This window comes from Passer domesticus, chromosome 6 (assembly GCF_036417665.1).
Source record: "Passer domesticus isolate bPasDom1 chromosome 6, bPasDom1.hap1, whole genome shotgun sequence".
Lineage (NCBI taxonomy): Eukaryota > Metazoa > Chordata > Aves > Passeriformes > Passeridae > Passer > Passer domesticus.
In genome coordinates, this window is record NC_087479.1 from 69675939 (window position 1) to 69684604 (window position 8666).

The window sequence follows — 8666 nt, forward strand, 5'->3', positions numbered from 1 at the left end:
GCCTCTTCCTATTCTGAACATCTGCAGGAGAAGGGGTGGGGGGGAATGCCTCCTCTCCTTTTCTTTCCTGGCATTACACCTTTAGCTGTTTCATTATTTCCAAACATTAATTACTGTATCAGTATTCATTACTGGTTCAATTTTGTCAGTATGAATCATACCTATTTATTACAAACATTTCTAATAATTCTAGAGCTAAGGATCACTTGGTAAACTTATTAAGCAGGTGTAAAACAAACAAAGATTTTTTTTCTCCTTTTTTGATGTTAAGGTTTGGAGTGATCTGTAGAAGCTGAGCTACAAATCAGCTTCAAAAGGTTACTTTTTTTTTCACAGTTACCAATCAATACAATCTCTACCTCATATTTTTAAGAGTTTTTATTTTGAAAGCAGAAAAGTCTAATTTAGCTAAGAAATAGTAGTAATTTGACCAGTTTTCTGTACTTTTTCCATAATCATGAGGTTCTGGCCAGTACACTTTAGCTCATATTCTCCATTTAGTGTTTGGTGTATATTTAAAATAAGAATTAGTTCTGCTAATCAGAAAACTACTTTTGCCTTAGTGTTTCTTAAGAGTGAGCTTAAAGATTGTTGAATCTGTCAAGATGATAAAAATGTCAGTTAAACATCTGAAAGAGAATGAAACTATTCTGAATGATTACATTAGGAAATGAAAGGGCTTGTTATAAATGAAAAATGAAAAATAGCCAATTTTAATAAAAAAAATTAAAAATAAAATTTATTACGTGACCGTAATACAGCCCCGACCTCCACCAATCAAATAGACCAACATAACACCCCCAGTCGGTGATTACCGGTGAATGTGAGATTGGCCTCACTAGTAACCAATGTTTCCCCGTCCACACAGGCTGCTCTGAGGCAGCAGTTCTTATACGGTTTATTTGGCCCAGGGCACAGTGTCTTTGTTTCTTTCTGAGTTCTTCATATTCAGGTTGGTTTCTTTCTCTGGCTTGGGTTGCACAAAGCCTCCCTCCTGGAATTTCCTCTATTCCAGGAATCTGGCATTCAGATGGAAGGTGTTGATGGCCCTGGTTCTCTCAGATAAGTATCTTGTCTGGGCCATTATCACTTGAGCCTCACTGGCTGCAGGTCCTTATGAATGCCCATCTCCTGTGCAGCCAATGTTCCTTTGCATGCAAATGAGGTGGTGCCTCTGGTTTCGCCATCCCGGGGAAGAATCTCCCCCCCACTTTGTACCTATATATTTTGATACACCTTTTATTCCCACGAATTACTACCCATATCTATAACAGGGCTGGATGTGAAATGACAGCAATGGAACAGGTAATGTGTTACTTCAGGATATTATATAAAATATTTTGATATTTGAAAGTAAACATAAACTCATTTTAAAAAATAAGAATGCCTATTGGTTATCTGTATTTGAAGACTGTACTTTCAGCTAGCATTGTGCCCAAATGTAAAGAGCTCTTTGCCACAGGCTGTTGGGAGCTGGCTTTTTTCCCTTTTCTTTCCTTTTCACTTGTGGAATATTTTCCCATTGAGTTGCTAAGACTCACTGATGGCTGGGTGCTTGAGAAAGTGGCCAGGCCTCAGGGAAGGAGGGTATATGGTAGTACTCCTCTGGTTTTTGGGAATTTCTCTTGGAGGGGCAGAGATACCGCAAGAAGAGAGGCAGGTAAAGGATGGGGGCTGGGACAGCTGGGGGCTTTCACTCACTCTCAGCTTTTGGAGGACGACGGTTGTGCTGCCACTTGGGAATTTCGCTGCCACTGCTATAACCCAGCTGGGAGCTGCCTTTCTTCTGCTGCTGGGCCCTGCATCCCCTGCCCAGCCAGGACACCCCGCAGCTATTGCCACGGAGTTTCTGATACATCTTGTTCACCGCCACAGGATTTCTGCTCATCTCTGCCATTCCAGCCGGCTGCTTCCAAGAGTCTTACTAGGGCACTGGGATGGACTTCCCCAGGGGGGTTTGTGAAGCAAAGCCTCTCTTCCATCCCTTCCCGTCTTGGACAAAACCAACATTGCCACCTGCTCCCCGAGCCAGTGTCGGAGTGCCCCCTGCAGCCAAGGGGGAACACTGCACCTGCCCTATCCACCAGGCGCCTGCCAGCGCCCCTGCCGGCTGCAACCGTAACTACACCAAAGAAAAGGCGCCTGCAGCCAAGTCTGTCACTGGGCTCCTGGTTCGGTTTGTTGCTGATGCTGTGGTGGTTGGTGCTTTGTTTGCCTTGCTATACATACTCGTAAAGAACTTTTATTCTTATTTTCATATGTTTTTGCCTGAGGGCTCCTTAATTTCAAAATTATAGTAATTCAGTTTTGCCACATATCATAGTACATGTTGCCTCGTACTAGGCAAACTAACCAGCCCCTGGGTTGACTGACAGGGGTTTTGACCAATCACATCCCTCCTAAGGCTGCAGGTATTTCACTGGTCCAGAACCTGAAGGGGCATTAAGATCCAACCAATGAAAAGATCTGGATTGAGGTTTTCAAATGCCCTTTATAAGGAAGGGTTGAGAATAAATTCGCTGTGTTGCCACATGAACATTGGGGTGAATGGTCTGTCTGTCTCAAATGCACTCCGCCCCACCCAAAGCCAACCTCACAATTCAGAGGGAGGAGGTTTATATTCTCCATTCCAAGGGAGGTTCCTGCCTTTCCTAGCAGACACCTGTCTTTCAAACAGAGCCATTTCCTGAGAAAGTTTTCAGGCTTTTACCTTGCCAATAGTCATTATTGCTTTCTCCACTCACACTGGTTTTTTCTGCAATTTCTTTTTCTGTTTCAGTTATTTTGGGGTATTAATTTTCAATTTATTCTTATTTAGATTTACACTCTGTAGATTCAATTATCTTTACCAGACATGGCAATACTTTATGATATGCTCACTTTTTTTTTCATTGAGGATTATTCACATTAATCCCCATAGTTCGAGTCTCAAGTGAATAATGTTTTGATCTGTTATTCATCATGATTTTATCTTTCACTGTCTGAATCATTCTGTTTTGATTAGTTTCTTTGTATATATTTGTTTTGTTTTCTGTTTGCCTTTTGTCTACACCTCTCTCGCATGCACAGTCATCTCTTTAAAATGCACAAAGTAAAATTACTGACCTGTAGTATTTTAAAAAATGTATCCCAGACGTCAACCAATTATGAACTCCAAAACTGACAGCTTTTAACAGGACCAAAATACCTTCTGCTCTTTATCTGCACTTAGAGGTGTCAAACTGAAGTTTGAGTGGCTCAGTCCTTCTGACACCTTGGTTTACAGTGGCAGTTGTGGTGGGAGCAGACAAAGGCTGAACACCAAGTGCAGCGCAGCATCTGTGCCACTACAGCTCAGGTCTGGACTTGCAGCTCGCTTCAGGGAGAATTCAGAGACCTGAGCCTTCACTCCCCAGCACAGATATGACAGAATCCCACAGTTGTTTGGTTAAGATGTAGTGATTCTTCTTCATATTTTTTATGTGTCTTTGTAGAGCCTAACAAGCTTGGACAAACAGCAGGTAGGACTCTCTGCTCTAAATAATGCTTGTTTTATCAAATAAACTTAAGGGAAACACTTTAGTATTAACATATGCGGTGCCATTGAAATCATTAATTTCTGTTACCCAATAAACAGGTCTGCAGAATAGAAGCAAAGCTGGTATTAACTTGTCAGTTTTATTCCAGGTATGTCAAAAAGAAAAGAATCATCCCATTTACTCATTTGTAAGTTCAATGATAATCATAGTCTGAAGTCTCCAACAGATTTCTCAAGGCAAAAAGATTATTGTAAATGCTGCTTGGTGTCTGAGTTATTTCTTTAGGTGGACCTGATTGATTTTCTGACCGTGCTAGCGAAAACTTTGCTTTCCAGTTCTCAAGAGAAAACACAGCAGAAAATGAAAGCAGAAGGAAAAATTTATTACAACAAAATAAAGATATGTTCATGTGATGGATGCTGGCCTGATTTTTCTTCTGCTGCTATTTAGGTAAAGTAATACTTCCTTCTGGTCCTCCATGTAAGAAGGACTCAAAGTGCTGACATTTTTATGTGGAAAGGCAACCTTTTTCTTCACAAAGCTCAAGATACTTAATAAAAACCTCTGAGTAGGACAAAGGAAAAATTATGACAATTCCTTTCTAGAGATAAATAAACACTAATAAATGAGAATTAAGACAAAACCCTGATCTGACATCTGCTAATTAATCAAGTTCCAGTACCACAAATTGCAAATCTGGGGCAATAACTTGGCTTATTCAACTCCAGATTTTCTCAATATCATGTGTGAATAGCAAATCAAGCATTCCCTTAGCACGGAAGAAATGTCTCCTTGGCAATATCCAGGCTTGCACTCTGCACAAAGAGAGCTCTCAAATTTACCACCTTTAAAGCCAAAACTATTAATGTTGCACTGAATACAAAGACCACCTTTGGTGTTCCTCCAAGTCTGTGGAGTTTCCTCAAACTCATTTGTAACAAAAAAGGAATTTATTTCCACAAGCTATAACATGTTTTATTACCTCTAAGGCAGAAGCATTGTAAAAAATAAAAGTAAAGCTACAAAAGGACAGAGGGAGGATTTCAATAAAACTAAACTGGCTGTAAGAAACCAGAGTAAATTTTGAGTAGTAAACATCTCCAGTGCTAAGGAGTCACAGATGTCACAGAGTAGGGAAGGAAGAATCCAGCCTAAAATGCAGAAGGAAGATTATCTTCTACTGACTAGGACTAACTATGTTAGAGACAAAACTGTCAAAACATATTCTGCTATTTGTATTCTCTCAAAAGGTCTGAATATCCAGTTTTATATCAGCTGGATTTAGTCCCATCCCGCCATGGCCCAGTCATCCAGACATTTTTTCATCCAGTAAAAAACATGCCTGTCTAAGGCATAAGCTTCCAGGTTCTCCCGGAGAATGCTGTGGGAAACAGTCTCAAATTCATGGCATAATAGTAATTCATCATCATGGATCAGGAAAAGCAAGATATTTTCCTTGCCCATTACACTCTGCAGCATCCAGGAAGTTTGTGCTGTTAATCCCCCTCTGCTTGAGTTCCATTCATTCATCACTAGTTAATGCGATTTTTCAGATCAGCCCATGAACACAAAAAAGTTGATCACCAGCTGCTTTGTGTAAGAACATAGAAGGAGTTTTACAAGCAATAGGAAAAAAATTAGCCTCTTTTTTTTCCTATTTGAAAGAAAAATTATTTATTTCAGCTTTTATAATTTGGTCCTTTCAGATTCCAGTCATGAGCCAAATTCTTTATTCGAATTGTATGACAACAAGATAAAAATCTATTGAAAGAAAAACCAGCTGAATGTAGACAAGCATAAAAGAAAGGGAGAATGATAATTGCTGAAACTGAGATACATGATACACATCACTGAATGCAATTTAGCTCCTTAGAGATGTTTGTCTTACGTGGAGGGTTTTTTCTTAACTAATAATGGGATTATGTAAAAAAATTTGAAAGATTACAAAGAAAAAATTTTTGCAGGTACATAGCTTGCATGACATTTCAAGAGCATGAAGTGTATGAAAAACTACAGTATCATATTGAGCCAAATTTCCATTTCTTATAATAAAATAATCAGATGCAGCCTTCTATGATTCTAATTGCTAATTTAAAAAGAAGAACATCAAGCTATCCAAGCAATATCCAAAATACACCCCATTTATATAGAAAGAGCTAGATTTGTGATGTCTTAACGTTTCAGTCTGCTGCTTCGAGCACAGCTCCCCACATTGCACTGTGAGTATTCTATTGCTGGCTGCTTCAGTGACACGGAAACCACTGCTACCTTCTGTGAGGATCTCCTGGCAAACAGCAAGTGCATCTCAGAAGCTGAGATGACTGCCTGACATCCTAATTAAATGGAACAGCCTCTAGAATTTACTGTTTAAGCGGAGGGGAAAAATAGGATTCAACATAAGTCAATCTCATTACTTAATTTACTCAAATGACCCTTTGCATATATATAGCCTTCTTTGTCAAATGAATGTTGAAGAGGTCAAAGGATTAAAAATTAAGACTTTCAACCCACATCCTAAAACCAGTTATGTAGCAAATCTTTAGCACAGCAAGGTTAAGTCACTTGCTGAGGGCTGGTGATCAAACTGCTGGTTTTATCTCCATAGCTCAGTTATCTGTGCGAGAATAGAGGAATTACTGACCACTGTTTAACATTGTGTTCATTTATAATCCACTTGTTATTGGAGCAAGCTTTCTTCACATGCCTCAGCTATACACTGTTATTTCTACTCCCAAAGCATTATAACAGCTTAGTCTCTCTCATTGTATGATACAGTTATTTTCAACCTAAAAAGCATGTCGTCCTGTCATATGGTTCCCTCTGTCAATTCTTCCATCTCAGCATAGGAATTACGCTTTGGAGCAGACTGGTCTCATAGTAAAATATTGTAGACAATATTAAGATCAAATGATACCCAAACTATCCCACTGTTATAATGTTAATAAGCCAATTCATTTAAGAAGCCATGTCTTTTAGCATTGCTCATTCAGTGGCAGCCAGGAAGATTGTGATGATGGATCTTCAAATCCAAGAATCCAGAGCCAAATACAATTTTCCTCTACATACTGTAACTATCAGTGCAGTGTTTGTGCTTTAACTGTGTTCTAGAAATACGTTCTTTTGTATCAGAACAGATCCCTGTGGAAACCAGACTCTATGCTACTGATCACTTTCATTCTACTTACAAAACTGCAAATTCATTTTCCTACATGGAAATTTTATTACTCAGACAGAGAAGAGAGGAAGGAAAAGAGGTGTGATTTAAGTGGCTCATTATGTTCTCCCAGCAAGAAGTATCTGCTGCAAATGAACAGCTTATAGGTACAATATACACGGGAGTTTGCAATACAAGCCTTTTGGCCAAGTCATATTAATTAATTTGAAAAAAAAGAGGATTAATTCCATAAAGTTTCTTAAATGGAAAGCATACTACATCTACTTGCACCAAGTAATGTATAACTAGTAATGTCCACAATGTCTGTGGATCAGGAATTGAGGCAGACATGGAGCATATCAGATAATAATTATTTTCTGCAGCCAACAATGAACAGCAAATTCAGTTAATTATAATCACCACTATCATCACCTCTAAATGTAAGCCAAATGACTGCATCATTTTTCATGTACAAGAACACTAATATATTTTGGTACTATCCCTACTGTAATACAGTAATGAAAATACTTTAAGGGAAAAATAATTTAAATAGTTGGTATAGCAACCTAAGCCTTTAGGTAGAAGCATTCATTCTCTAAATCCCTGTTAAGTAACTGAAGATAAACTGTCGGCAATGGAAACTTTGTTGACTCCTGTTGTGTTATATAAAGTAGGACAGAGGACATTTAAAGAGAACCCTCTGCCTTTCCAAAACACCAGACAGAGATATGTCCAAAAGTTAAATAGGGAACAGAAGGAACTGCAATAAAGGACCATCTGTTATGGTATAGAAAGTGGAATTTCCAGTGAGAAATGCTATTCATCAGACTTGATCATCCTTTACCTTCCTACTGATGAGAAATCTGGTAGAGATAAGCTTCATGCAATAACACAAGTATTTCTCTGACATTCTCATACAAGAGGTGTGGCAAGGTTTCGGCGGAGGGGAGCTCCCCACAGCTGGCTTCCCTGTGTCCAGTGGAGGCACTGCCAGCTGGCTTCAGGATGGACCTGCCACTGTCAAAAACCAAGTGATGGTGGGAGTGCCTCTGGGAGAACATAATCAAGGAGAAGGGAAGAAACCTGCTGGGGAGAGGAGTGACAACATGTGAGAGAAACACCAGGGTCACTAAAGAGGAAGGGGGAGGAGCTGCTCCAGAAGTGAGAGCAGAGATTGCACTGCAACTGGTGGTACAGACAGGGAGAAGCAGAGATCCACCTGCAGCCAGTGCAGGACCTTGAGTAGGTGGATGCCTGCACTCCTGGAGGCATTCAAGTCCAGGCTGGATGGGGCTGTGAGCAACCTGTCCTAGTGAAATGTGTCCCTGTCCATGGAAGGGGTTTGGAATGAGATGGTTTTTAAGGCCCCTTTCAGCCCAAGACATTCTCCTCGGAGGAGGCTGTGACCTCCATGGGAAGCCTGCACTGAGGCTGAGTCCTGGCAGGACCAGGGGACCTGTGGAAAGAAGGATCCGCAGTGGGACAGGGGAAGAATGTGAGGAGAATGGAGTGATAGATCTGGGATAAACTGACTTCAACCCACCTTCTCTGTCCCCCTACACCACTCAGAGGAAGAAACTGAAAGTGAAATGAAACTGGGAGTAAAGCTGAGCCCCAGAAAAAGGGAGGGATGAGAGTAAAGTCTTTTAACTTCTGAGTTATGTCTCCTTGTCCGTATCTTGACCCATGAGCCTTTCTTATTTTCTGTCCCTCTGTCCAGCTGAGGAGGGGATTGATAGAGAGGCTGGTGGATACCTTTTGTCCAGTCAGGGTGAATGCATAAGAGGCAAGCACAGAGCAAGCACAGGGGTAGAAGAAGGAGAAAGAAACCCCAGAGCTGCAAAGCTGTAAGTAAAATTGAAAGTTTACTGTTTGTGACACAATAGTTCCAGCCCCAATTCAAGTGCAAACTCACAGCAAAAAACTTTGTTCAAGAAGCTTTTCCACCTGTGTAGTGCATGCAGGCAGGTATGTTCTCTGTCCTCTCCACAGGG